Source organism: Acipenser ruthenus, chromosome 1 (genome assembly GCF_902713425.1).
Source record: "Acipenser ruthenus chromosome 1, fAciRut3.2 maternal haplotype, whole genome shotgun sequence".
Classification (NCBI taxonomy): Eukaryota; Metazoa; Chordata; class Actinopteri; order Acipenseriformes; family Acipenseridae; genus Acipenser; species Acipenser ruthenus.
The window spans coordinates 73,807,672-73,830,245 of NC_081189.1; positions in this window are offsets into that span (position 1 = coordinate 73,807,672).

Here is a 22,574-nt window from a genome sequence, read left to right on the forward strand (position 1 = left end):
AAAAGCACACAAATCAAACCCATTCCCACATATACATTACACCAACACTAATTCCCCCCTATGCAGGGCATGCTGAATAGAGTAATTACATGTCCTTTCTCTGGAAAAAAACTATCCAGCGTAGACTGCTCCTCACACCCGTTGCCTGGTTGCAGTTTGTGTGAAGATGACGGACAGGCAACGATTGCATTCGTCATGCATGATTCGTACTACAATAGGTCATCTTTGAATTAGCATTATCTTTGAATTAGTCAACTATGGTCTTTGATTTCACTGAGAGAATAACACACTTGACACTGGACACTTAAGTGTCAGTCAGTACTGAGATCATTCTATCCGTGTCGATCCTGTACGTGATCGTACTAATAGGGCTAATTTGCATTGAAAAAAACGGTTCTTGCTGTTGGGAATGTTAAAAACAGGTATTCGTTATAACAAATACATTTACTTTTCATTTATTAGCCAAAACATTATTTCTGTTCCCCCTTTCATTGAGCTGAAATATGAATATATTATATTAGTTTACTTGAGTAAAGTTATCTTGTCTACAATACTAGAGCAGTTTTGAGTGAAGTTAGCTTTCCTAGACCACTATACAGGTAGACCTCCTCCTACAGAAAAGTGCTCTAATATGTCAGGGTGGTGGATAGAGGACCACCGAGGACCCCTAGTGACACCATTTTCTACTTTAACTAAAATGTTTATAAAACAATGTATGTTATAAAAATTTAATCGCAAAAAAAATATATTCCAAACATGCAAACAGACCATTGTAAATTTCAATGTCTATAGAGCTTTCTGTAATCCCATTTTTTGAAAATGTGCCACTTGTTTTCAAATGTCCTAAATATAAATGGCAGTATGTTGAGAAGTAGAGCAGTAAGTCAGCCTCTGCCCGAAAGAAATCCAAGTGAAGGACATTTTTGAGACGGCAGTACTGCTCTCTATGGAAATGAAATGCCCTCACGTAATCGTACACTATTTCCATTTATGCTGTCTGCTTAGGAAAGCCAAAACCTACTTTTGCATGTCATCCTGTCATAGTAGGGCTGCTACTTACTTCAGTTGGAGGACTAAAACTCCTTCCCTCGGATACAGTAGTGTAGCCCCTCAACCTTATTACTGTATTAATTAACTCCTGCAAGAATGCTGATCTATTTACAGGTAGCGGACAAAAAAATGGAAACACCTGGTTAAATGAGGGACATCAAGTATATTGAAAGCAAGGGCTTTCACACAGGTGTGTCTCATGCGTTAATTAAGCAGATAACATCCCAGCATGCTTAGGGTCATGTATAAAAATGCTGGACGGGCCTGGTTGCCTATAATTATGGCTAGCATGGCTGCAAGAGGAGACCTCAGTGACTTTGAAAGAGGGGCGATTGTTGGGGCGCGTTTGGCAGGAGCTTCAGTGATCAAGACAGCTCAACTTGCTGATGTTTCACGAGCAGTGGTGTCTAAGGTGATGTCGGCATGGAACTCCGAGGGAAAGACATCATCAGCAAAGGGCAACAGTGGGCGGAAGCGCATACTCCAGGATCGTGATATCCGTGCATTAATTCGAAGTGCATGCCAAAACAGGCGAGCAACTGCAGATCAATTAACTGCAAATTTCAACCTGGGGCACAAGCAGCCAGTTTCATCAAAAACGGTCCGCCGAGAACTCCACAGAGCGGGATACCATAGTGGCCCAACGCCCTATTAAGTGACTTTACATTGGTGTTTCCATTTTTTTGTCCACTACCTTTAGATTTACCTTTCAAACTACCTGCCACAGACATACTATGTAATAGTATAAATAAAAAAAGGCAGTAAAAATTAGCAATTAGCAATTTGTTTTCTTGCATAACACAACAATGAAGAATCTTTGAAAGCTATGTGAAATTTAGCCTCTGCATACCCTTTGACCCAACCAGTGTATACACAGTTAAAATTTACGGCCCCTTCTCCACTCACCTCTTTCAAGCTGCTGTTCCTACTCTACTCCCCTTCATCTCCTCCCTTCTCAACACCTCTCTCCTCTCTGGCCTCTTTCCCTCTGCCTTCAAACAAGCCTCTATCACCCCCCTCCTCAAAAAACCTACCATCGACCCCACCTCCCTCCAGAACTACCGTCATGTATCACTCTTACCCTTCCTCTCTAAAACCCTCGAGAGGGCAGTACACCGCCAGCTCTCCGCTTTCCTGTCTAACTACTCTCTGCTTGAACCTCCCCAATCTGGTATCCGCTCTGCTCACCTCACTGAAACTGCTCTCCTGTCTGTCACTAACTCGCTAAACTCTGCCCGTGCTGCCTCTCTCTCCTCTGTCCTAATTCTCCTTGATCTCTCTGCTGCCTTTGACACTGTCAATCACTCTATTCTCCTGTCCTCCTCAGCCAAGAACCTCGGAGTAACCTGTCTCTGTCCCTGCCTCTCCTACTCCCAGCACATCTCCACTCTAGCACGCACCTGCCGTTTCTTCCTGAGCAACATACGAAGAATCCGACCCTTCCTCACCAACTACTCCATGCAACTCCTCATCCAGGCCCTGGTACTCTCCCGCCTAGACTACTGTAACTCCCTCATGGCCGGCCTCCCTGCGTCCGCCACCCATCCACTCCAGCTCATCCAAAACTCCGCTGCTATTGTACTCGCCTACCGATGTCTTGACCAGACTGCACCCAGCTACCTCCAGACCCTCATCTCTCCCTACACCCACATCTGACCTCTCTGCTCTGCCTGCACTAGAAGACTGGCTGTACCTCCTCTACGCTCCCCTGCCTCCAGAGCCCGCTCCTTCTCCTCCCTTGCCCCGCAGTAGTGGAATGACCTTCCTATGGATGTCAGGAATGCCCAGTCCCTGACCACCTTCCGGCACCTCCTCAAGACACACCTCTTCAGACAACACCTGTAAAACTCAACTCTTCCCTTCTAGACAATATATCACTCTGCCTTTAATGCACTTTACTTGCATTATCTGCTCTCTATTTTACTGTATTTAATCCTGCATGTAACCCAATCTGTAGTATCTTGTATTTTACTTGCGCTCATGTCTAACCCTGATATAACTATCAACACTGTTAACTACTATTGAACTACCCCGATATCAAATCGTATTGTGGTTTGTATTTGCTCTTATTAGGACTGAAGTCACTGTATTTTGTATCTTGCTCTTAATTGTAATTCTTGATACGTATTTTTTTTTGTATACTGTGTAAGGGCGTCTGCTAAGAAATAAATAATTTTACAATGCAATGTTTAATATGACAATGTGAAACACTTCTGTGACAGGATAGCGCTGTGGCCCCAGATGTTATCAGCAGGAAACAGACTCAGAGACAAGCAAGCTGCAGTTTAAGCACTACAGTGCACATTTAATAAAACAAAAAACAAATAAACAGGAACAAACAAACAAACTGGCACGAGGGCCAAAATAAAGGTTCAAACAAAAGACTAACTGGCTATAGGCTGGGCAATCGCCTTCACTACAAGTAATCACAAGAATCACCTACTCCCTCCACCAGAGGAATGATTTCTCCTTCCTTTTATAAATGTGGCCACTCCCCAATTGGCACTCAATTACCTAATTGGGGAATGGCCACACTTGTGATTGTTGGCAGGGACAGATTTAACCCCATCCCTGCCAACCTTACATTCCCACACACACACTATTTACAGCAGCAGGGCTTTTGCCCTGCCACAACTTGGAACGAGATGTTACATCTCAAAAGGTTTATCCTGAAGAGTGCAATTTACTGACATACATACACACATACATACATACACACACACACACACACACATGTTCCAATAACCTTCACAAACTTTGCTGACTTTGTAAAAAATCTGACTGTTAGCATGATCCATGAACAAATATTTTTTCCAACTTGCAAAGATCAGTCCTAAAAAAATGACCTTCCTGACTAGTCAATTGTGGACTTGCATGCATGTCACTTTGAAGGATTTATGTTTGGTCTGTCTCATGTTCCCTATTTTAATGAAAAATAGCCAAGTTTATTTCTCTAAAACAACCTAAATGGACTGTTTCTTTTGCTAATTATGGCGACACAGAAGTTCAAACCTAATCACTGATCACTGACTTTTGTCCCTTATACACTAGCCAACAAATACAAATGACATAGTCAAGCTTATATCACTTTAAAAACAATTCTACATTTTACTACATTTCACTTTTCATATACTGTAATGTGTATGCTGTACAGACACACAAGAAAAGGACATTATTTGATTACCAGCTTTCTTGGACAAAGTACTGTATCTGTTCAAATAAATATTGTTTATCTTTTATGAAAGATTTTCATATTTAGATATCATTGAGTTTGTAGAACAGGATACAACAAATCTGAACTTTTTGAAATGATAGCAGGCATGGTTTCACAAGGTAACTAGGTAGTCTGAAATCAGTGCCTTTCCAGCTGCAAACCAACTTCTGTTTTTAGTGTTTGCAAAGGGTGAACCTGTAATTAACATAGGATGACACAGTGACATAAACACAGACATAAAAGGTGGATGGATGGATAGCTTTTACAGAAAAAATGTACCAAGTCTGTAAAACTTAATCTCCAAACAACAGGCCGTTACATATAGTTCAGAGATTATCACTTTTGTATATAATTCCCATTTATAAATTCCTTCACTTGCCTCCAATAGTTCCAAGGTTCAGTTTTTTTATTACATTTTTTAAAATGTATTTTTTTTTTTATTTCAATTGAGGTTTAACAACTGTAACTTGGGTCCTTCACATTTGATGCTCATCAGGTAAGATCTGCCATCAGAGTTGGAGAATTTTTTTATTATATTTGAACAGTCACGTTCAGACTAGTTCGTTCTTAGCCTGCTGCTGATCAAAACAAATTGTTTTAATGTTCAGATCAGTCCCAGTGGTAGGAAATTTAAAAACATGGTTTCTAGTCACTCTGGAGCTACTTCAGATCCGAAAGAAAACCTTTTCATGGGCCCATTTACTTAATTTAGCATTAACGTACTTCACATTTGGTCTGTTTGCTACATCTCTCCAAGTTAAAGGAACTTTCAGGTCTCAGGCTAATGCAGCAACTTCTTTACATCAGGTATTAAATGGGAATATTGGCTGATCCCTTGCCTTTCTGTAGAACATGTCATAGTTGGTCACTTGCCTCAGACAAACCCACCAGTTAAATCTAATTGTACAAACACTACTTGAAATACTCAAAGTCTGAAAGCACAATTACTTGTTGCAAAGTCCCTGCATCATTTACACAGGTCTACCAAACGTATGTACAAATATACCCTGTTTACACTAGACGTTTTTAAGCAGGCCTTGAGATGGCTTAGGTAGCTTTTTTGTAGTGTAAACACAGCCATCCTAAAAGTGGTATATGATGGTGGTATTTTTCTCCCCCACACCAAACAAAGTGTTATGGCAGGTATGTTTTTTTATGCAATTGATGAAAAACAGCAGTGGGTAAACAAACACAATTTTCATCATTTCTGGCTCTCAAAGCAGGAGCCACTGTTAGGCCGAATTAAACAAGATCTAAAAGGATCTAAAGGACTTGGAAGTAGTCCTCAAACATGACTCCAAAGTGCATTAAGCATCCAAAAAGTTCATCTTGGCTTGTAGATTACATGAAACCACTTCTACAAACAAGTAAATAACACCTGAAAATGTTAACAGAACAAAGAGAAGTTCTAACAGAAGTAAGAACACATTTGCACATGTTTTGCAACACTAAAGAATGTGTCTCTTTTGTTATCCCAGCATATACAGTTTTATAGACGTCTCAGTCATGTGTATCTGTGTTTGTTTATCCTGGAACTGAACTCTAAAACTGCAAATCTCACACCAGCCTGGAATGGCTTTTTGGGGCAGGATTAGGGACTACTTTCATCAGCAGCCATATTCATCTTTCTTTTGTTTTTTCTAAAGTAACTTAGAATGTCCAACAATACAGAAATAGTTTAGCGTAATCTATAAAGAACTGATGGTATACAAACATGTAGGTAGAAACAGAATTACTATAATGTTAAAATACATGCTGAAATGTAATAAAGAAAGAAAAGAATCTCTCAGAGGAGAGGAGTTTGTACAAAGAGGTCATGAATTCCATTTCTAGCTTCCTATTTATAAGAACTCCTTATACTGTCATACTGAACCTTTTTGTTTTTATTAGGGTCCTCGATTAAAAAATTGAGACCCTTATGCACTAATCATGTCCCATCTGTCGGTCTGCAAAACATAGTAAACATGATGCACTAGTCTTCACCAAACTGTTACCATACAGTCCTAGCCTTCTGTTTATGTTTCAAATTACATTTGGCTATAATTTTATACAAATATTGTTTACCTTTTATTACGTGATAATTAGTATCCTCTGTATGTGTGTAAATAATTATTCTATTGGCAATTTAAAATAAATATGGATAATGGTTTGTGGCAAAGTGGTTTATATTGCGCAGGAGTGGAAGTGATGCAGTGCATGAAAGGAAGTGACCAAACAGTTTCACGATCAAAAGCAATCCGGGTTTGATGCTGGCCTCTGAGATACAGCTCCCGGGGTGTAAGGTTTTAGCAGTCCAGTAACGACACAACACAAAACGTGAACACATACACTAAACACTTGAACACTCACGGTTTGGCCTTCAGTTCGTCGGACCGTCATTAGCCTTAAAAAAAGGAACAGTTTACTTTGCCATACCCTCTTTTATACCATCAGTCACGCCCAATTGGTAGTGGGTGCAATCGCCCTTTCTCCAATCCGCGATTGCCACCGTGCCAACCGCACAGCCAATGACTTGCGATATTGTGGCTACGCCCCTTTCCTGGATGGCCGACTTCCAACTTTCCCTAGAATAAATTGAGAGCCCATCCAGTCCAAGGCACTGTTCCCTTTACACAGTGCCCTCACAGGTCGGGAGGGAGATTTACGACCTGGATTCATTCTCTCTCTGCCAAGAGTTGTAAAAAACTGCAGTATGTACAGAAACTCAGTAGATGCTGTATATATAAATATGTGTTGTATTAAATATATGTTTCACCTTGTTTCTATAAAGGTACTGTAGATATATTGCTGTAAATATATACTAGGTTATGTCTGGACCAGTATGATGTTCTACTTTTGGAAGTAACAATTATATTAAAATGCGTTTTCAGATGTCAATTTTCACCAACCATATGGTAATAAAATGTATAACAGTTAAAGTATATATATATATATATATATATATATATATATATATATATATATATATATATATATATATATATATATATATATGTGAGAGAGAGAGAGAGAGAGAGAGAGAGAGAGAGAGAGAGAGAGAGAGAAATATATGGATGATGGCCATATTTGCATCATGGGTCATTCGAAAAAGTAGTAGTGATAATTCCTCTCGAGGAAAATATACTTGAGCTGTGACCCTTTCTACTCCTCGAGACCATCACTTTCAATTCAAACACAAAATGTCTCATTTTCAATCACTCGACCACATCCACAGTACGGAAATGTTCATTAATGATTAACAAAATGAGTATTTAAAAAAAAAAAAAAATGAAAGCTGATACATTCATATCTCAGAGAAACTGGAGAGGAACAGGAAATTAAAACAAGGTAAAAGGCAATCATCCAAATGAAGCTGAAGCACTAACGGATAACGACAGAACGTCTGTACAGCACTGAAACACGTGCTGCTGAACCTCGTCTTCTGTAATATTTCTGTGACAGTTTATAAATTACTCTCCCTTCAGTCTCGTCAGTTATGGTGTCACAGAAACCCTAGATGGAATTATTTTCCTCTAACTCACTGAAGAAAATATTACATGAAATTAAGTGACACCTGATGTACCATTTAATGAAACCTGCTTTAATCCAATTATTTCACTCAATTGGTTAGTTTCACAGACCCGGATTAGTTCTTATCTTGGAATACCTTACCGAAATTAACATTAAGTAGTCAAAATTAGAGCTAATCGGGGTCTGTTTGGGTCACATTGACTAGTCAAATATGTTTATTCAATAAAAAGCCATAAACTGTAAAACATATTTTCACCCAAATGGGATTTGTGGATTAATTAAAATTTAGAACTAAAAAAATGGACCAATATCAAAAGGGTTTCTGTGATTGTGTTTCAGTGATTACTCACCCCAATCTTTGTTATCAATCAGAACCATCTGAAAGAACAGATGAAGTTAAAAGGCTTATTTTGATTGGAGGTCAGAACCTATAATTGTTAAGGGCCAAACAATCTCATAATGTCAATATGAAGCAACTTTACTGGATGTCTTTCTGCAGTTCTGTCTGGTTGCATTGGGTAAGCAGAATCTTCTAAAAAAGAAATAGATAGTTTTAGAGGTAGAGACTTGTCCTCTTCAGAACCAGATCTTAGAAACTGTATAAATATGTCTGGCTCACTTGCAAAAGCTGTAAACCTGGTATATTTTCCTTTGTGCATCTCATTTATGCCGCAGGGGTGAGTCCGACTCCTCTTATCCTGTGCCACATTAAGTTTTGTAAAGTACTTCCAAATATTAAAAACAAAAAAAAAATTAATAATAGGCAAGACTATATTTAACACCGTGCTGTCTTGGCTGACCATGGTGGGCCTAACCCCCCCATGTATTAGAATGTGCTGTGACAGGTGTTTCTAATTGTTTATACGGCTGCTGAAACCAAAGAACACCTTTTCTTCCGTCTTTCACATTTTTTTGACTTTCTGCTTTACATGTGGTTATTCTTCACACCTTTGATGTGAATGCTAGCACCTTGTAAAGTGGCCTCTGTTGTATACGCACAATAAATCACATCGGTGCCTCCCTTTGCTCTTTGTGACACATCTAACACTTCTGCCCGACGCCCTCCAGATCACATATACCTCCTGCAGTTAAGGCTATTTTTCTCCAACAGCTTTCAAACAGCTGGGTTCAAAAATAATATATGGGAAAGCAGGCAGGTCAAATTGGGAACTTCATGAATGACAACCAATCAATGTCAGGCTGTTACTCTATAGTATAAATCACAGACATTAAAGCTTTCAGTTCTCTTTCTGTCATGCTTCAACTACCAGCAAGTCAGTTGGAATAACTGAAATACCATACGTATGATCTTCCTGTTCATGAATTTCAGAAGATGATATATGTGGAGTGCTGAAAGTGATGGTGTGCCGTTTTTCCTAGCATAGCCTCGTATACTCAGTACAGTCAAAGTGGAATTTCCTGATATTACATTTGTTTTTTCTGTTTGCAATATAGTTCAATATATATTTGATCTCTGAATTTTCTAAATAGGTCTTATGAATCATAAAAAATGATAATTATTCAGGACACACATTGACTAAGCCCTTTTTTATTTGGATATGAATACAATTAACAAAATTATTCTTTCTTGATATTTATGGGCCATTTAATCTTTTTCATCTGACAGATCTCAATTGTAATAAGTTCTCTGGTATGCACTTGACCCTAGTCTCTGGGAAACCCCTGAATAATAAAGGATCAACTTTGGAAGGGATGGGTCCCTAAAGCACAATTCGTATGAATTTCCTTACGTGCTTTTCCAAACAAGTATACTAAATAAGTAAACAAACAAAAATAATAGATTAAATGAACTTATTAATAAGTGTATTCTTTAATACCTCACCATTTGATTTCAGTATATGACTACCCCATCTACAACAGTGCTTTGGATAGTGAATACTCCTTATAACCTTAAGAAACATGCCAAGTCTCTTTGCCTATGTAAGTCCAAGGGATTACAGTTCTAGTGGTGTGGACCAGAAATGATGTGCTATAATTTTTTCGTTTGATACTTTAGAGTGCATATATGGAAAGCTTTTATTCTTTTTTTTATTTCCCTGGTATGTTTTGAAAAAGCCATTAACCATTTATAACAGATGGAAGATGTCTGAACTGCAACCCAAAATAAATGTAACCCAAAAAGGATGTAAACTTGATCCAGCTTGGACAGGATGGTATTTCATTGTCAGGTGAAAATTATAGCCATTGACTCCTGTAGTTCTGAAGCATTCCACTTCTATTAAAAAGGCTAATTTGGCGTTTCCTTCTGGTTACACAGAAGCCCGAAGGTAAACCACAGAGCAGTCAGACACTGTTCAGACGCAGTGCCCATTGTATCAGGTTGGGGCCTGTGAAAATAGTACTCGACCAATTTTTGTAGGCATGTACAATCACATGCATGCCTTCTTTAGCTTGCCATTTTACTGCAATAATTAGAGATCTCTTGTCCTTTTATCCTTTCATGCTGTTTTTCTGAACTTGCTGCAGCTTATACTTTTCAGCCTAACTAGTTATACTAGTATTGTAGGGAGTATCACCCAATTATTAATGTTACACTTAACCAAGCAGTTTTTACAAGGCACCGTTGTAAATAAAATTAGCACAGGAATGTAAAGCAGTTGTCTCTCTGAGAAAAGTACATACATGAAACAACTCATCTGGAGGTAAGGTATAGGTATTTAGAATATGTTTATTATAATAATTAAGCTAAGAAAATAAGGACATTATGGGAACAGAACACACACTAGCATGTTCAACAGAGTAGCCAAGGCTGTTTTCCCATCTCTGGTTTCCTTATTTCTTTCCATATTCCCTTTTTCTTTAGAAATGCTAAAACCTAGATTCTTTGAGATGGTTATTAGCTTGTTTTCCCTCTTAAAGGCCATATCTAACTATGGTCTGGTAACAGTACTGCACCTTCTATTATATAAGTACAAATACTACAGTATCTGCTTTCGATTAGTATTCTATCTCCTTGCTAAAGTAACCTGCCACATTTGCTACTTATTCCACAATGGCCTATAAAAAGCTGTTCGCACGGTTACAACAATTAGTCTAGGCAATTAAACTACATTTTCAGTAAAACAACTGCAGCCTACAACAGGAAGGCCTTGTTCTGCAGGTTTTTTTTTTTCTTTTCATCAATATTCTGGAATAAGATATTTCTGAATATTGGAATATTGCTATAATGTGCACCATGTTCCTGGAATGCTACCTCAGTTACTGAGCAGCCCTGTGTGCAACACAGTTTATTTTCTCTGTGGGAGCTTTGCAGACATACGTAACCACACTTCAAAGATTCTAGTGGTCATCTAAAAAAAAAAAGAGAGCTTTTGTTTTGAAGAGCAATGTTTTTATTATTTATTTCTTAGCAGACACCCTTATCCAGGGCGACTTACAATTGTTACAAGATTACACATTATTTTTACATACAATTACCCATTTATACAGTTGGGTTTTTACTGGAGCAAACTGGGTAAAGTACCTTGCTCAAGGGTACAGCAGCAGTGTCCCCACCGGGATTTGAACCCACGACCCTCTGGTCAAGAGTCCAGAGCCCTAACCACTACTCCACACTGCTGCCCAATGTTGTTGGAACTGTGTTCATACTGCTCCTTTCACAAAATTGAATGCAAGTACTAATGTCTTCTTTGAAACAAGTTTTATCACTGGGGCCACCCAAGTAAATGTTTTACATACAGAGCACAGTGACTTTATATAATTTTACTGAGAGCATTTACTGCCAACCAATTTCAGTTCATTAGGTTACCCTAAGAGAAAAGTGGAGTGGACACTTGTCCTTTATAATTTCTGAAAGATTTCACCAATTTTAAGGTTCATAGCCCCTTTAAAATAGACCCAGGCACAATATTTAAAGTGTTTTAAAGCACTTGCATGCCAATTTTAATATTTATAATAATAAAATAAAACAAAACAAACACCTAACACCCAGTCAGAGTACTTACTAAACTTTTCTTCGCTGCCCTAACTAACCCACTGGATGGCTAAGCCGTTTACCAGTCAAAACAACACTAACACACACAGCGTTGCACACTACACACACACACAACAAAAAAAGGTCTTCACTCTACCTTTTAAACATCATCTTCTTGTTGTTGTTGTTGTTGTTGTTGTTGTTGTTGTTGTTGTTGTTGTTGTTGTTGTTCACACACACTGGAGACTGCCCAGAACAAACATTTTTGCTGATTAAATACCTGCCTGCAGGCAGGTGATATCCATTATCATTTGGAGCCAGGTGAATCCCATCCTGGCTCCCTCTCGTGGCATTCAGGGAAATGTAGTCTTTCGGAACCCCTCCTGCACTATATTTTTTCTCTCTCTCCCACCTGTGCCACAAGTTATTTTGGCAACAGTGTAAATACCTGGATTTATGAACTGCCAGTGCCAAATCCTTGACATTAACAGAAGACAGGGTGCTTGTTGTTTGAGATGTGTATTACTAAAACAGGGAAAACATTGAACTAACCCTTTAATGTTGTAATTTGGAGGGGCTAAGGACAACTTTTTAGAAGGCAGATTGATGATTTACCACAAAAAAAGTTGTACCAATATGTGAAAACCTTAAACACACAGAGAGATTCCAGAAGGAAAATAAATCAGTAAAAGCAACACTTCTGAAGAAAGTCAGTGGAAGACAAAGTAGCAAATATGATGATGTGATAAAAGCTAATTAATTATTATTGGCATATTAAAACATGCATGTTTTTAAGAGATGCCAATAACCTCAACAAAATATTAGAGCTTTCACAGTTTAAGAACACAAGTGTCAAAAAGTGTCAAAAAGTAAAGCCCCAAATAATTGATAGTTTAAAAACATGTTTATTTAAAAATTAACATTATAAATAATTAAATATTATTGGCATGATTCGTACATTTCAGTGCTGCGATTGAGTAGTGATTTGAGTCACCTGCACAGTAAAATCATTTAAATCTGATACATTATACACTTACTATGAGGAACATGTCCAAGCTTCTTTGGCAAACAGTGGAAACAGTTGAACTGTTTGCAGCTACTACAAACTACCGCTTATTTTGGATGGAGGTCGCCCAAAAAAAGAAAATTCTGTCCAGCGACGCAGACTTAGAAAAAGAAAAGCAGAAGGACAATGAGGAAATAAAAAGAATGGCCACCCACCTCTTTCTGAACTATTCTTGTACAAATTAGGAATGTTTTTATGTCTGTAACCAAGAACAGATCCCCACCCCTTTCAAGATGTTGTTGAAAAGTATCTTGAACTCATTAAAATGAAGCTACTATGTATACCTTACATGTCTCTATAATATAAGGCTATATTAACAGCCCCTAATAAGCACTAATATTAGACTACCTTAGTTCCTGAATTTTGTTTATAATTAACATATTCTAAAAAAATACTTAATATATGTCTTAAAAATGGTTTTACTTTCATACTGAAGCAAGTAAGGCACATGAATTGCTTTTCATGGATAGCAATCCCTTTGGCTGATAGGAACTATTTGACAACATGCGAAACCTTCAAATATCAGTCCTCTTGCATAGAGACATATTTGAGAGATGACAAAGTTTGGGCCCAGAGGAGCCAGTACACTTGGATATAATTCATTGCTTCTCTGCTCCAGTGTTTAAACACTTTAGATTTTTGTGGTAGAGGAATCTTATCAACCAAACATCTTTACTCCTACTCCACAAGTCTGCTCCAATCATGGTTTTCAAATGAATGCTTCAAGTGCTGTGCTGCTGCTTTCCCCCCAGGGCTTCAGTGACCTTTGCTTCCAAAGTCCTAAATATCCTACTATATAAACAAATACATACACAAACAATAAAACTAAAGGTTAACAAAATGAAGCATTACCAGCTTCAAATAATAACAATATCATTTTCCTCTTACAATTTCTTATACTTCTAAAGTGCTTTTTTATAACAGGAACATTTTCCAACAATTAACTACATTGAACACATTTTTAACCAGTAACCTCTTACAGTACGAGAGCTGCAAAATGATATAATGAGCCCTGAGGGAAAGCTTTCAAATAAGAAAGAAACCACATCACGTGCTCACTGTGCGATTTGTTTATTATACTGAATCCATCTGCCCATTGTATATGATACTCATAAATACACAATGTATAAAACGAGTGCACATATGGTATTGTGACATTGTCATAATAACATTTTCAATTATAATTATTTTTAAATCAAATAAATAAATGACCTCTGAAATAATAAAGATTGAAAGCTATGCTGCTGTCCAGTCTGCTAATGTATACCAATCCTTCTCATATTCCTCAGGAGAGCTTGAAAACATAGGCCATTTTCAATAGCTCTTAATTCTATTGTCCCTTTTGAACAATATAACTGTAACAGGTCTTCTAAGGCCATTGAACACAGTGGTAAGCCTGCTTGAAACATTTCATTAGTTGGGTTTTGTGTGAGGTAAAAGTAAGGGCTTTGAACTTTTCCACGACACAGTTTTGCAAGCCAAATAATCAAATACCAGGACTCTCAACCCTGAACTCAACATGTGTATTCCAACCCAAGGAAAACAAATGAAACCAGGGAAAACTGCATAGAAGCTCACATCAATAATCCGTGATTATGCCTGCCAGCTCTTGATTAGTTAATGTTGTAGCAGTCAGCAATTGCAACCACAAAAGGGCTTATGGCATTAAGTCATGACAAGGGGAACAGAAAGCTGCAAAAATGTAGGTATAATCTGTGACAGTCTGGCACTTATTTTATTATTATTATTTTCTATTTACACTTAATTCACAGAATATCCTTATATAAAGAGCAAAGTAAACAAACATTAAATCTCTGACCCTTTGTTAAATAATGTTAACCATTTGCTACAGACAATTCGACATCCAAAATATATTGATTGCACCTAGTCATGATGACCATGTTTACTCTTTGATTAAGAGATCGTTCTACGTCATTTATGTTGTTGCTGTCAGCCGCACTTCACACGCACTGGAGACTGCCCAGAATAAACTAAATGCAATAATCAAATAATATTTCATAATTAGGTTGGATTGCTGAATTTAATGATAGGAATAGGATAGGAATGTTCACTCTCTTTTGTGCTTCTTTGTTTAAGCAATTTAACTGAAAGAAGATAGTCCTTCAAAAAATTAAGTTCCCCAACAATGCAAAAGACCTAAAGTTTCACCCTGTGCAGCTGTTTTAGTTCTGCACATAAAACTAAGAACTCTTCAGATTCGTATGGAGTGCCACATTTTGTGCAAACATCTAAATGATTATTTTTGACATGCCCATCAGAATAACAAATTGGATCTCACCATCTAGCATACTATTCATTAGATATGATATCGGCCCCTTTATTAATCATGAGCCATGTAATTTAGTTGATACATTTCATACCAAAAAATGACTTCATGCCAATAAAAGAAAGGCCCCAACTGAAACCAGTTGTGTTCACCCCTTAAGTAAATGTCATAAACATGCAAAAAGACCAACAGAAGCCATTAACAATCATGGGGTTTCCATGCGGGTCAATTTACATGTGAAATGGCGATGCGTGTGCACTTTTGGGAGAATTACTTGGATACAAAAGGGTTGTGGCCGAATAAAACGTCCAAAGAGAGGGATAGGGTAAATCTCATTTAATCATGTAAATGACAAAACACACGGGAAAACCACACCCAGTTTCGCATGGAAACCCGCATTTCACGTGTAAATGTTAATGAGCGTGTTTATCCTTAACTATAAATATTGCAAGGGTTCAGGTCAGTTGTTACTGTGGATTCCAAGACGGCAGAAAGTAGTGGCTGATGGGCAACTTTATGGTTAGCAGTTACCTTAATGATAATGCAGATGGTCTTTTTTATTATTGTTTTTTGCTGTGTCTTGTCTGTCATGTTGTATATATCTTGTGGGTTTACAGTTCTGTATAAAACCACTTACCATGAACTGCGTTATGCATTTGTTATAGTATTAAAGCAGCTGTTTGAGAATTCCCCTTGCTGTAAAAACTACGCTAAAGTTAAACACAAAGAGCAAGTGACGTGCTTAACTGAATTAATTCCCGTCCTTTTTTTGATCCCAGCTATGTCCAAAGACAACGCGCGTCTGCCCTCCACGTTAATGAACTGGATGTCATAAGCCAGCTCGATCGCCCAAAACAGCGCAACAACATCCAAGTTATTATTATTATTATTATATGTTTATTTAGCAGACGCCTTTATCCAAGGCGACTTACAGAGACTAGGGTGTGTGAACTATGCATCAGCTGCAGAGTCACTTACAAGTACGTCTCACCCGAAAGACGGAGCACAAGGAGGTTAAGTGACTTGCTCAGGGTCACACAATGAGTCAGTGGCTGAGGTGGGATTTGAACCAGGGACCTCCTGGTTACAAGCCCATTTCTTTAACCACCGGACCACACAGCCTCCTATCAGTTGTTGATGTCCTCTCAGAACTGACCAAATAAAATTGCAAATTAACGTATTGATTGTGTGTTATTTATTTGCATCATTAATATTTAACACAGCAGTAAATCCAACACAACTTTAAAAAAGGAGAGCATCTCTGACAGCATGAGCCTCCTCAAATTGAAAAACAATTTGGTCAAGAGCAGTAAAGCACATTATTAACCAAGCAGGCACAGCGAATTTGCTTTATTACAGCAGCTTAGATACACTTGTGTACCAGTTCTCTGCGCATGGAAACCGCATTTTCACAAAATGTCACTAGTAATCTTCAAAAACAGCACAGGTACTTTAAGCATTGTTAATTTACATATCAACCCCCACCTTTCATTTGCATGACGTTGGGTGAAAAGCCTGGTTTGCTCAAATAAAATAAACTGAGCGAATGGAAACCCAGAAAAGCATCTTACACAAGACATTTTTCTCATGTAAATGTCTCGAGTTAAAAAAAAAAAACTTGCATGGAAACCCCATGAATGTTACAGCAGGTATCATGTATTATTAATTTTGCTATGGCTTAAATGATCTTAGCAGGTGTCTCATACAAAACAAGGACTTTCTTTCATGTGTTGCCCAAAATAGGCATACCAGAACTAATGTCATCATAATGACCTCATCATTTTTTTTGTCAGCTAAAACTTTAATTAAAGTTACACATCTTCTTGAACTACCGTAATAATCATTTGTGTAACATATGTTAAATCCCTACCAAAGTTAAAAATCTTGCATAAAGGTTTTTTGTTTTTTTTTGGTACACTGTATAGCAGAGTAGCAGCAAAGTGGTGTGCCCCGAATAGCGAGGCAGAGCTCCACAAAACGAACAAGAAGAGTTGTCCTGACTGAATAGGACGGTATCTGAATATAAAGGATCCATCCTTAGCGGTCTTCCTGGAATATATTTTCAGATATATTTTCTGGGAATCTGTAATTTGTGATTTTTAATAAGGTGATTTCTTGTCTACTTGGTGCAGTTACAACTATACTGACTTCGTCCTGTGCTTAAAGGGTTATTTTCAAGAGATTTTACTTCAGAGTAATTATACCTTATCTGGAGTACGTCTGGATTACTTTTTTGGTCTTATCCTCTTTATTTCTTTTATTTATGTATTTATTTATGCATGTACCAGTTATCAGTTGGGAGCTACTTTGTGTCTGAAATAAAACAACTAGTATTTTGTTTTGTGTATCTGTGGTAGTGTCCTGCTATACCCTCCTCAGGCAGCCGAGGAGAACACACAAGATACTGAGGGCGGGAGATGTTGTTACGCCAACACAGGCACACGGGACTTAATTAATAAACACAAACAAAAATTAAACAATAAAGTCATGTGACTCTACCAGCAATGGTAGCGCACAGAGGACGGTACAAGACTGTAAAAACACTACAAATAAAAACACAATATAACAAACTATAAATCAAAAGTACTGTAAAAACAGCAAGCCTTGCAGCAGCCCCGATCCTAGCGATCGCCATGTTTTTATAATGACGCTCCGCTGAGAAACGCCCACCTGCCTGCTGGAACAGCTGATTGCTTTCAGCTGCTGCTCCACGCAGACAGGTAGCGGTCCCAAACGGAGCATCATCACAATGAAATAATTCAATTAATCTATTGACACAAATCCATACAATTAATCTCAAATATACAAATATACATAATTCCCCATGACAGGGCTTCCGTCCTGTCACAGTATCATAAAAGGCTGGGCAAATATGTTGTTGAAATGTACACATCTTAAATGAGCTAGACAGTTACAATGCACTACACCTACACTGTTGAAAGAAGCACAGTTTTTGTGCAGGTCACACGGAAACCAAAATAAATCAAGACAAACATTCTATAAAAACAGCCACATGTATGCTATTTCACCAGCAGAATATGCAAGAATGTGAATATTTTATTGTGTTATTTCATTTCCAGTATGTTGTTTTTAAAGCTCTTTCAATAAAGCAAGGCTTATAAGGTTTATACTATAAATTTGTCATTCTATAACATAATTCCCAGTGATTGTTCCTTCAGATGCGTTCACTGTGCTTTTACAATGCACTACGACTGTGGTATACCAAGGGAACTTTTAGAAGAGAAACTACAGTAGACATGGATGTTTGGTCATTTCTGTCAAATGCACAACACTGAAGATATGAAGGCTTTATCTTGGTTTTATCAGGTAGAAAGGTAGAAAGGTAAAGTAGCTGTGTGGACAGGGTTGTGACATGCTAATTATAGTCACTAAACAATGTAGAGCAAGTCCAGACCTGTATACTTTTTTCTGCATTACCATTCAGTCTTAAGGCCAAATAGTAACATAATTGGACAGGACAGAACAATATTTTCATTCTCCTGAACTATTTGCAGCTTTTCATGCAAATAGTTGTAGGTGACATTTACAAGACATTTCTTTCATCAGGTGCAAACTTCAAGGAACAAAATTATGAACTCTACAACTGTGGTAGTTTCTCCAACATCTGCCCCACCCCCATCTTGGCTGTAGTATGCTAAGGTTGAAAAACTTTCAGTTGATAAATTAGAATATTACTGTAAATACATAAGTTGGCTCTACGTTCTAACCCGTTATCTTTTGGCGCATATTCCCAGCATGATAATATGTCTCATTGTCTAATATATGCTGTAACTGATTGTGTTTGTGTGGGGCAGAGGTAGGTTGGTTAAAAATCAGCTAAATATTGCAAAACATGCCTGACAGGGCCCTGGCAGTAATATCCATGCAAACAAGTGTAAATAATTCATTAGTAGGAAGGTATTGTATCCCTCTTGGCAACGAAACATGTCCAATTTCATAGGCACGTCACTGCAATTTGCAATGCTTGTTGTTAGAATACTGTGAAAGTTATGCCAAGACAACTGAAGGTACACTACAATAAAAGTCGATTGTGCTCATGTGTTCTTCATTATATATACACACACACACAATGGTCTCCACAAAGCTCCCTGTGGAATTCCCAGTGAAGACCAGTGACCGCAGAACCAGGTCTGTATTACCCTGCATACCATGTGGCTGTGCTTTTACCAGACAAGCCACTCGGGGGGCTATACCATGTGCCACCTGCCCTGTTGCATTTATGACACCAATTAAGAGGCCAAGTGTTTGCCTTGTGGGTATTTATTTTTTGTTTAACAATCAGGTAGTGTGGCACTGCCAGTAAACCTTTGACATTGGTAATGACTCGGTGATCACCATTTATGGTGTAAAGGCTAGGCAAAACCTCCCAAGTGTCAGTGTTCTCAAGCAGTATCATCTCTCAATAAACATGAAGTACATGAAGTCAGACAATGACATCATAACACTGACACCCCACCACCCTCCACATATGTACGTTCATTACCATAAATGTGCAAGGCATAACCAAACTTAAATGTACACATACCTGGCATTATCAATCAATTACCGGTATATAAGCTTACCTAACTTCAGTTGTAAGGTCATTGTGCCTTGCTGTATCTTGAAGCAAGCAAAAAAAAATCTGAATAATAAAAGTAACTGCTCCATCCTGGAACTAAATAGTTTCATATGACATTTATGTTGTTTATACAGATATTTGAGTTACTGAGAAACTGAGAATTTGTCTCTTTCAAATTCATGGCAAGATTACAAGCATGAGCCCCACATATAACTCCAAGCAAACCAAACTTCAATCCGCATCAAACCATCAAACGAACTCGGTGTGAAAATGCCCTAAATCTAAAAATACATAGAGAATGCATGATGGATCTATGTGGGATAATCTGGTAGAAAAACACTAATTTTGCTCAAATTATTTTAGGAGATTTTGTTAGCACACAGAACAAAGTTATGACATTATATTATTTGAAACACTTAAAAAACAGCTGTGTTTAATATCACTGAGCATCTATGATGAATTTAACATCTGGATGCAATTTCACTTTTAAATGGTTAATATTATATTGTATCAGAAACAAATATCATAGGAAGGAATCTATTTTAGTTGACAGCAAGGGAAACCTGGCTTATATGAGGTTTATACAGAGAAGTCTATTGTTCTAAGATAAAGATGTAAAAACCTCAAAATAAAAGTTGACATTATACAAACAATACCATGCATGCACACCCCCCCACTCCAGAGGGTCTACACCACCGTTCTACATTTAACACTGCAGAGTACATCAAGTGCTGATAGGACATGTCATTGCTGGTATCTGGATAGACAATAAGACATCATGTTATTTAGTTTGTACAACACCCTTCAAGCCTGCTGTGCATGACCAGCACAAATCTAGCGATTACGCTGCTGACGCGACATTACAAAAGGGGGGGCTGTCAGCAATGCCAAGTACTGCACGAATTCCAGCACTTCGGGCACTAAAATGGACAAAAGAGCTGAGAAGTCTGTTGTGAAAATAAAAAATAAAATAAAATAAAAAGTCAATTCTTTGGGTATGTATTCTCATTCCTCCTACCATCCATTAATGCTACTATTGTCCTTGATTGTCTGTCTTTTGGCTATGTCCCATTGAAGATTTTAATGGGACCTCCTGCTGTTAGTTTGCATTCATTTACCCCTCTACTTTGTGGTCACTGTGGGTGGCAAACACTGTTGTGATATATTACATTTTGACAATTTTAGGGAAATATATTAATATATATATCTTTGGGTGTAGATTTTGTTTTGTTCTTTTTTTTAATTAAAATAGGTACTTCTTCAACGAAATCCGTAAAGACCTTAAAAGCCTTACAACTGCTTATAGGGTAGTGAGTAATTTGCTTCACAAACTATTTATAAGCTTAATTACAGTTCATACTAACGTGTTTATAGCCATAAACACAGTTAACAATAAATAACCTTTATTTAAATAAACTTAAATGCAGTTGATAATAAATAATGTGTGTTTGAATAAATGTCATAACAATTTGTAAGGAAAGTATGTGTTTAAATAACCACTATTACAGTGTGTCACATAAAATAAAGCCTAATTCCAGAGGGTTGTTCTTTCTTTTCTTTTTTCTTAATTTTTTGTTTTGCCTTGAAACTGCATGGCACTCAAGTTACTCCATAAAGAAATTCCTGTTTGCGACATAAAAAACAGGCTGATGATTCCAAAAACATATTTTGAGTTGCTAAAATCAACCAGCAGCATTGCTTGCAGAAATCTGTGTAGTACTGTAAAGTAATACCTATTTCTAGCACAGACAATGATAGGTAGGCTTATCCCTGTCATGAAATGCCAATTGCATCGAGACGGTCTATTCCTCAGCACTGACACCCCATATCTGAAAGGTATCGAATAAAGGACCTGTCACATTTACAATAAGCCTTTTGTTTTTCTTAGCTGTCAAGTAATACAGTGTGAGGTTCTGCTTTCTATCAAAACCGTGTCATCTTCCTTGGCCGCAGGCTTCATAAATCACAGCAAAACATCTGTACCTCGATTCCCCCCTGCATACTCTCTGGATTACTAATACTGGCTACAATCCAACCACTGTCTTGTACAGTCTTCATTCTTAAAACTGAAGGGCATGTACTGCTGACAAAGCAAGGATCTGACTGCCTTGTTATAAAACTCCGCTGCTTTCAAAGATAAAAAGAATTAAGCTTGGATGACAATATGTACAAACTACTACAGTATATGTACAGAATGCAATAGTGTAGTGATGCTTAAATTATTTAAGTAACACCATTGTTATGTACCATATCTATTACTATTCACTAGCCCCCTCTCCAAAGAATTCTAACAATCGATAGTATTTATAAATGAATTACACAGATATAAGATTCAGTGGCTACAAGTAGACAGTACTAATAGACAAAAAAAAAAAAAACATCTTTCGCACTGATTCAACAAGACGTCTCCAAGCTGTTTGAATTGAATAAAATATAAAAGGTATTTGGCCGTTCATCACTGATAACAGTCTCCAATCCCTAAGGGATGAGCCACACTTTTCACGGGTCTCAAAACGACATTCAGTTGTGCAGTACTGGATATGGAAGCACACACCAACCAACCTAGGTCTATCAAAGACTGTCAGATCTTGCCCATCAAGACTACAAATTCTTTAAAGAGAGGAATGCAGCTTTTATCTATTATAGCTAGAATAACTTATTTACTACTACCAAAAAAAAAAAAAAAACATCCAATTACAGGGATACCTTATTAAATACCGTAAGATAAAATGTGAGACAGACCATTTGTACAATATGCACTACTTTTCATAACATATCAGGTGTTACACATTTTTGCCCACAAATGTACTGTACTGAGTACAGCAGGCACTAAAAAGGATTACCATACCATCTTGAATAAAAGCGTATAAGCCTTGTGTTTTCACAAGATGTTTTTTTCTGCTTGTCTTTGATCTGATAGGTACTTGCAGTTAT